Source organism: Leiobunum rupestre, chromosome 1, assembly GCF_980474605.1.
Source record: "Leiobunum rupestre chromosome 1, qqLeiRupe1.1.hap1, whole genome shotgun sequence".
Taxonomy (NCBI): Eukaryota; Metazoa; Arthropoda; class Arachnida; order Opiliones; family Sclerosomatidae; genus Leiobunum; species Leiobunum rupestre.
The window spans coordinates 30,609,172-30,618,530 of record NC_143384.1 but is presented as its reverse complement, the minus strand read 5'-3'; positions in this window follow the sequence as shown (position 1 = coordinate 30,618,530).

Here is a 9,359-nt window from a genome sequence, read left to right as displayed (position 1 = left end):
CGAATCTAGGTGGCGCAGCGGTGCCAAGCTCTTCGAGTTAGTCCGTTACGCCTATGATCTAGTGTTTGCTGGAGGGAAATTACTTTATTAAACGATGCAAAAATACACTAAAACGCGAATAAAGTTAGGTTTTGAGTTTTGTAGTCTTGTGCGACGTATTTTACGTACATTTTAGCCCGAAAGATCAAAGAAATTGAGAAACAGTGAATCACGAATACGATGGAAAATTACCAATTTCGTAATTTACCTGAGAAAATTGTAAATTTCTGTTACCAGGGTAATTTACCGCGTAAATTACCAGGGTAAATTACCGATTCGTATCTCTATCTTTGCCTGGAATTATCGTAAATCCTAATATAATGGCGATTTCATGCGGTATGTAAACTTGATTCATTCCTTTAATTTCGACAACCACCCGCCGATTAGGTTTGTTGTAACAAAACTCGACCCTCGAGTTAATTTTTTGTCCGTCGTCATCGAGTGACATAATCTCTAGTAATTCTTCGGTAGAGCCGTAATATCTGGGAGGTATAAGTATGCTTATATCACGCATTTCATCTTCGAGACCTCTCTTCACAAAATTTTCGGGATTCTTTTCCCGTTTCGCATTTGAGTTCTTTGCCGTCTTCTTAATTGGCTGGTTGGGTACTTTTTTAGAAGTCTTAGATAATGGTTCTTCCAAGGACATCTGAAAAGTATCGTCTACAAATGTAGTATCTTCTACAGTGTTCCAAATTCGAACTACACATTCTTCATTAACGTTATTCCACGTTCTAGGATAACTTATTTCAGCAAGTCCAACTTCTTACGCACCATCAAGTTTAATGGGTTCCGGTAAATACGTCCGGAACTTGCTTATAGTGTTGTTTTTAAAATAACGTATTTGCGAATCCGAGGGTAACGTTATATAGAAACTCATAGTCCTACAATTTCTTGCACCCAAGAGTCAAAATCTGAACTGTAACCACGCCAACGTACTAAAAGCTCTTTCGTTCCGTCGGGTTTAGTTCTTTTTCTCAAAACTTTATCTATTTTAAACAAACAGTTGTCGAGGTCTTTCGCGTTTTTCTGTATTTCCTCATTGTAGAACACACCCGAAATGAGTTCAATCTTTAGATCTTCCAGCTTATATACCGGAGGGTCTCTCGGTAAGCACTCCACTATGAATATTTCCTCGGTATAATTGGTTTTGTAACTTTTTTCGAACGTGGTTTTATTCTTCCTCATACGAACCAAGTCACCTGATTCTAAAATAGATTTGAATGACTTTACCATAGTAGATCCTTTCTTATCCTTGGTAGCCACAGGGAATGCGTATTTGCTAAATACATCGATACAACAAAAGATATATCGGTATCCACTATTGTGGTTTTTGATATCTTGCATGTCTACCAGTTCAAGTTGCCATTGTTCGTCTATCCCATACACTATCGTCTTGTTTCTTCGGAAATTGAGTCTCACTAGTCTGTGTAACGTGTACGTATCTGGTCGTTTTAAAAATTATCTCACGTCGTTTATGGTCACTTTAATACCCTTCGTCCGGGCAGCCCGGTAAAGACAACGAATGCCACCGTAACTACCAGCGTCCTTAACGTTGAAGTATATTTCTTCTAGCTTATAAATTCGTCGAACAGTTCATTTTACGTTCGTGATACCAGTACGCGAACTCCAAAAGTTCAAAAACGATAATCATTAATAATAACAAAAACGCAGTAATAACTTTGGGTGATTTTAAGTACGATATCGATAATGGAAAATATGAAGTCAAGCGAGCCAGTTTGAAAGCGGTACAGTCGGAGAACGAACGGAGGTTCAGAATCGCAAAATGAATGCATCTCAGTCAGATCAAGTGGAAATCAAAGTATGTAAATTGTTTGAAACATCAGCCGAAAGAACCGCGGATCAGATAAATCAGTTATGTATAAGAAATAAATGAGTGTTTTGCATTTGATTCTTTCATCTTTATAGGTGGATTCCAGGGGGCCTTTTCTGTAAATATTCGAAATCCAATTTTCGATCGAAAACTACATTTCGAACTTGGAGATCTCGACGAATGGTATTCGGTAAAGATTTCGAATAAGCATAAATCAATGGAAATTTTCGAAGTCGATCTCGACATGGTATAGGGTATCGAGATCGAATTCCCATTCGATTTTTTACAGAATCGCCCCCCTGGTACCAGAATGAATTCGACGATTTTACCGACGTGATTGAAGCGTCTAATTTTATAATGCGTTATGTTTTTCTAACTCTATCGAACATTAAATAACTGAAATTTCTGAATTTTCCATTAACACTGAATATTTTCAAACCAATCGTTACCTTAATTTAAAAAAACGCCTTTCCATTAATTTTTAAACCAGTTATTGTAAAATTAAGGTTGGGTCTCAAAAGAAAACCGCCTTAGAAAACCGTCGGTGTGGCTCGTTTCAAAATCTCTCCCTGAGCTACAACGAAAAAAATGTGTTCAGATATGGAACGCAATACATAAAACACCAACATGCATCACTTTTCTGCTCATGTACAAAAATCAAAACGTGTTCAATTAAAATTATGGTCAGGTTTAGAACGTTTTCAATTATAAATATGGTCGAGTTTTGAACGTGTTCAATTGGCAATATGTTTGTGTTTTGAACGTGTTTATGTCATGTGTTCAAGGTTAAAAAGTGTTCTAAATGTAAAATGTTCAGGTTTTCTATATGAGTTACTGGAAATGTTCAATCTCAGGACCCTTATACCGTAGTAAAAACCCTTTAAATGGAATATTTATTTGGTTTAAAAAATATCAAATACATTTAAAATTGGCTAAAAAGACAAGTTACAAACCAAGCTCTTGGATGGTCCAAAATCTAGTTCGATTGTATCACAGGATGTTTAAATTACTTTTTAAACAAAACTTAAACTTATTATCACATGAATACAGTTCAGTTTTGTTATATAGAAAATGTTAATTTTAAACGCCTGTATATAGTTATGGCTCTGTTTTTTTAAACCAAAATCTTCAATGAACTTAAAGTATGACATTTGCTTGTTGAACTTGTGCTTTTCGGAAAGGTCATTCAGAAGGAACTCTTGAAAAAAACCGAGACATGATTTAAGATAGCAGGATAACTCAATATGTAATGAGTGAAATATAAATGCATTCTAGGAGAGAGCTGGCCTTACAATCAATAACAGTTTCATCTACCACAATAAATTCGTTGTTCAACTGTTCTTTGTGGTTTGTTATTAAAACAAGCTGGGGTGCTTGAATATTACCTTCAGTTCCTAAGAAGTAAAAATTATTTTTTAAGGTGCAAGCAAACAATTTTTTAAATCAAATCAATAAAACATCCATTAAATAAAAAAGTTGCCGCAGTTAACTTCCTCAAATTTGACTGGTGGTGGTCTATTTGAATGTGTTTTGATAAAAACTTTGAAGGGTTACTTCCTTTAAGCATCTACATGTAACCACTACAAAAATGTTTCTCCAGTAGAATGCCTCAAAGATGACATGTTCAGGTCCATATTAAAATTTGTTTTTTTAATTTAGTCGGTATTCACACTGTCCCTTACCCAGAAAAACTGTTAAACTATTTTATTTTTCAGTGAATAAAGCTTAAATTATAAAATCAGGGTGTACTAATTCAAAGTTTAGGCCTGGGTGGGAAATAGTAATAATTTTAACATTCACTCTGTGCTTTGACGGTTTTGGTAAATTCATAGTGCAAAACTGTGCAATAGTTTTGAAAACTATTTATAAGTTTAAACAAGTCAGTAAATAAACTAAAACTTACCAAACTTTACGACGAAGGCGCGAAAGAAACTTCGTAGTGTTCCTCTGTGTTCGTTTGTATCTGTCCTTAACGAATTTTTGCCGCGAATTCTGAAATTTTCTAGATAATAGGCCGGAAATCGCGGTAAAGCCGAATTTAGATTTTAACGCTATAGAACACGAAACCATAGATCATGTCCTTGAATTAACATGTTCACAGAACAAGTGTTTAGGTTTTGTGTTTAGGATATCAATTTGCATCTTTTTCGAAGGTAATAACACTAGGATAATAGCAATGTGTTCACAATAGAACACGTTTAAGTCTACTCTCTTCGTAACATTTTCAAGCGTTCAAATTCTAATCGTGTTTAAGTATAGAACATTTAAATTTGTTCAAAACCACACTTTTTTCTGTGTACGATTTAGGGCCCGGTGCAGAGACGTTTTTAAGAATCGCCAAATTAACAGAAAGGGGGCGAGGTTTCGTAAAATCGCGAACTTCGCGCCAAATTGGTGTGCAGAGACATCTCGATCGCCAAAATAACTGGAAAACGTTCTGCTTATTTTGGGAGTGGTCTTGGGCAGTCGCTAGCCGCCGAAAATCTCGCTAAAACAATGGCAGATTGTGGTACGCAAAGAGATCGGGAAATAAATTGAGAAATAAACGCTTTTTACCTATACTTTAATAAGATATATAATACAACACGATAGGTCAGTATCTTTAAAATGCTTAAAATTTGAGTTTCTACCTCATTATCGCTTTCAGAAAATGTTTTGGTGAAATTATTGCCAGAGCCAAGGCCTAACCACAATCACGAACGATTTACGAAACACTAAAATAAGCCAACCCGGCGCACTCTTAGCAATTTGACAGGTAAGAATATATTATAATAGGGAAAAATTACACATTACTACTTTGGGTATATTTATAGATCCTTATTCGCTGGTAGTGTATGCAGTGGGTTTTCACTAAAGAGTCAGTAATGACATAGTAAATTGGTTCGGTGTATCAACAAGCGTTTATACCAATTCATCTACCGAGACGAAACCTTTCCTCAGATAGACAAGGAGTTGCGATAAAAGATGTATAAGTGAAAGTTTAATTGGCCTGCATCAAGAGCTTACCGAGCCAATTTGATGTTTTACCTTAAAAGTGTTTGTCAGTTAATTGTACACGCTTATATCGTTTGTTACAAATGTAAATGCAAGATAATTAGGTAGAACAACATTTTATATCAAAAAGCAGGACCTTTGTTTGGCGTGTGATCAATATAGGATATTAAGCTAGAAATTGCTTTAGACAATTACCGATTTTTGTACATTCGTGAAATTGCTGTTTTTTTAATTATTGATTTATTTTATAACTAGATTTATTGTAATTGCTATCAGCTAAGATTTGAAATAAATATTTTCCCAAAAACCAAATGATATGGCTCATTTTCAAACAGAGAATTCAGTTCGGAAAATATTAACTTATAATAGTAATTAATCTTATTTTCATTCGTTATTTTATTGGTGTACCAACCATATTATAAAAATATATTTTAAAAATAATTAAACCATTAAACTGTGAAAAAAATGCAACCAATCTAATAAATAATAAGAGTAAGAAAATTATATAATCAGAAGAAACTAATTTTCATTCACTATTTTATTGCTTTAAAAAAGATTTTGGATAACCTCTCATTCTTCAGAAACTGATTTGCTGCCTTTCGTGGCTATATTATATAAATATATTTTGATAAAATAACGGATTTAACTTTAAAAATTATAAACCTAATAATAAAATTAGAGTAAAAAAATTTTAAATCGGAAGAGCCAGGCTTTTAACGTCAAAATGTCAGCCAAACATAACCACGTGATAGCTTTTTGCGTCAAAAATCGAGCTCTCCTATTGGTCCGTGGCTTTAGTATAAAAAGTTTGAAAAATAACAACTTCGCCGATGAACAGGAATCGCTAAAACGTCTCTGCACCGCGATTTCGATTGCGAGGATCGCAAAATAAACAGCTCGCTAAATCTGAATAACTAAATTGCGATCCTTTTCAAATTAACAAGAATCGCAAGACGTCTCTGCACCAGGCCCTTAAAATAGCAATTCTAAGTTGTTTTAGAATTTTCGGAATTTATCCGAAAATGTCCTCGGCATTCTAAAAACGGTCGTCTTATAAATAGTAACTTCGCGACAATTCTTCATTTAGTGATTGAAAAAGGTCACAGTGAGAAACTATATGCGTACACTCTAGAGTAAAGTTTGGTTGACCTAATTAAGGCCGTGGTATACATTTGTTTTATTTTATGAACAGCCACTTTTTGACGTTAAGCCTCGTGTCGAATTAAAATTCACTTTCCTCGTGTACTCTTTTACAACCGCCTAAACACGTAGATTTTCTCGTAGATGGATTATCCAAGATGTTCATTGTTAGGAGGACTTGTTTATTCTTTAAGTTTCTGGTTATTTTATTATCAAAAAGAGTGTTTGGAAAATAATGGTTTTCAAATGGCTTTTTAATGGTCGAAAATTACGTGAAATCCATTAAAAGTTTGAGTACTTTACGTAAAAGGTTTAAAACGGTATTTAACATTTTAAACGAAACATGACTGAAATAAAAAAACTCTTTTATTCCAAAAATTGCTTAATATATATTCTTAGCTAATACGTAATGAAATAGGCATAAATTTACACGTAGAAAGAAAATTTAGATTGAATTGAAATATTTCAAATAATATTCTGAAGGCGATTAGGAATTTTGGAGATTTTGTATGTAAGATAACACAACGTATTGAGTTGTTCAGTGGTGCAAACAAGTACTGTGTTGTAGTCTTTAACTAAAAATTAAAATTAACCTCCGAAATTACTCTAAGTACATATAAAAAGTACTTTCGATTGGCTTCGGGCAAGTGCCTTAAAAGAAAGTAACTCGAGTTATTGCAGACTGTTGTCGGAGACAGCAGCTTTTGTGAAACCTTGAGCACTTAAAGTTGAAGATTGATTTATTTTTAAGGATTTGAACAACCATCGATTATAAAGGATATTGAGCCTACTCACACATTTTTCTTCATTGTTCATTTTTTATTTTCCTTAAAACGATAAAAAAAATTGAATCTTAAATTTTTTACCTTAAAAGAAAAATCAATAATGAATATATAATAAAAGAAATTTTCAGCTCCGCGGTAGAAAATTTTCCAAATTAAAGGAAAAATATTTTTCTAAGCCTAATTTTAACGATTTTAATCAGCTATCATATTATTTAACACGTTGTTTCTTTCAACATGAGCCTATGGCCTCTAGCGATTATTCTCATAATATATATTTTCCATTCTAGTTTTCCATCCAATTTAAATCGGTTCGCGAAGTGTTTTAATTTAAACCAGGGCCACCTGACAGTTTAACTGAATAGATTTTTAAAAATTGGTTGTAAAAAGATTTGATAACACAACACTGTAAAAACTCTTTTACCATTTCTTACGTGTCTATAACTAAGTTGTCCTGTGCAACGTAATTAATGTTAGATATTGTTGCGACACCTGCGTGGTTGTGAATGTGTTTACACGTTTTAGGTATATTCTGGAACGGAATTTTTGGATAAAAAAGCACAAACACACACGTTACACATCGTTTACAACTTTTTCAATCCACGTAGTCGCTTCGACGACAATTGGGGAAACGTTGTGCCCCGCAAAACTAACCGTGTGTATCGGCTAGGAAAAAGCACAACTTTGCGTAAGTACCGTGAAGCTCTTAAATTTGACGGAGGCACCTAGGCTTATCGCTCTAGATTGTAGGATATTCAGAGTACTTATATTTTTCAAATTCGATTAAAGTGGATTTTTGGGTTTTATCAGTTGAACAAAATTTAAGAAAAAACCCCGAAATTTAATGATGTACTAAAACATTAAATTTTATTGAAAAAAATTTTGTCTTATCAGTTGAAGAAAATTTTAAATAAAAACCCTTAATTTAATGATGCATTAAAACATTAAAGTTTATTAGAATGTATTTTTGGGTCTTATCAGTTGATGAAAATTGAAAAAAATCCTTTATTTAATGATGTATTAAAACATTAAAATTTTTCTTTCGGGACTAAAAAGCACAAAAGACCCACCGGACACACCGCGTTCACAACGTTTTGAAATCGAAGGCGATTCCGAAAAAGTTGTGCCCCGCAAAACTAACCGTGTGTAACGGCTAGGAAAAAGCACAACTTTGAGTAAGTACCGTGAAGCTGTTAAATTTGACGGAGGCGCCTAGGCTTATCGCTCTAGATTGTAGGATATTCAAAGTACTTACATTTTTAAAATTAGTTAAAATTTTCCAAAACGATTAAAGTGTATTTTTGTGTCTTGAACAAAAACAATTCTAGGTTCATTATTGTTCAAGTTTGTTGTTGATTATGCCAGGTATTCGAAGTAGAGTTAAGAAGAAATTAACACAATTGTTTTTTGGAAACAACGAACTTTGGAATTTGGTTAGTTATTTTATATACAGGGTCTTTTTTTTTGCTCGGAAAAGTGTTTTTTTTCAAAAACTATTTATAGTACCGATTTCAAATTTGGAAGGTCAATTCTCTATACCGGGGGACATCAGTTTGAGAAATTTGAGCGTTTTCGGTAATGTTTTTCACCAATTTTGAAAAATTATTTTTTGACCACTAGGTGCGAGATAAAAAATTTCTATTATAAAGTTGTAGGCCGTCATCGAAAACCCTTAAAAATTGTTCACTCGACGAAAAACAATTTATTTATCAGTGAAAATTCGAGCTTGAAAAATTTAGAAGTTGGTGAATCCAAATTACGATTGTTTGAAACGATAATTGAAACCGAATTACCTAATCCAGTTGAAACTTTGGTTAAAAAAACGACCGGATTTAAAAAACACGAGGCTATAGGTCAATCCTAAACATGCATTGGGTATTTAAAGGAAAACTTTGTTAGATTATTATCAGTGTTTGATAATATTTCGAACAATGCCTCGTTATTCAGTAGCTGAGCGTACCGAGATAGTTGCCATTTACTATGGAGAAGCAGCGCAAAACCTTAGAAGAGTGACTGAAATCTTCGCAGAAAGACATCCAAATGGAGCACCATCTGTAAATACAGTAAGACGAGCAATTCACGATTTCAATCAATTTGGTAACTTGCAACCTAGGTTTCGCGGATTGGGTCAACCGGATTTAGACTTCGAGAACAATGTACTCGCGTACTTTGTGGCATATCCTCGTCACAGTTGCGCTAACGCCGCTGCTGATTTGGGTTGTTCTGCAAATCGTGTGTGGAAAATTCTTCGTAAGAATCGCTATCACCCATTCAGAGCTACGCTCCACCAAGGACTAATTGACAGAGACCATCAAAGACGTTATGAATTTAGCAACTGGTTACTAAATGCTGTCCAAGAAGATAGACAATTTTTGCGCCATGTTTTGTTCTCCGACGAAGCGTCATTTTCTAGAGATGGGCCCTTTAATCATCAAAACAGCCATCTTTGGTCTGACATCAACCCACATTGGGGTTTTGAATATCATCACCAGGTTCAATTTGAACGGGTCAATGTTTGGGTTGGACTTGTTGGAAACCGTTTTATTGGTCCCTTTTTCCTGCCGACGAAC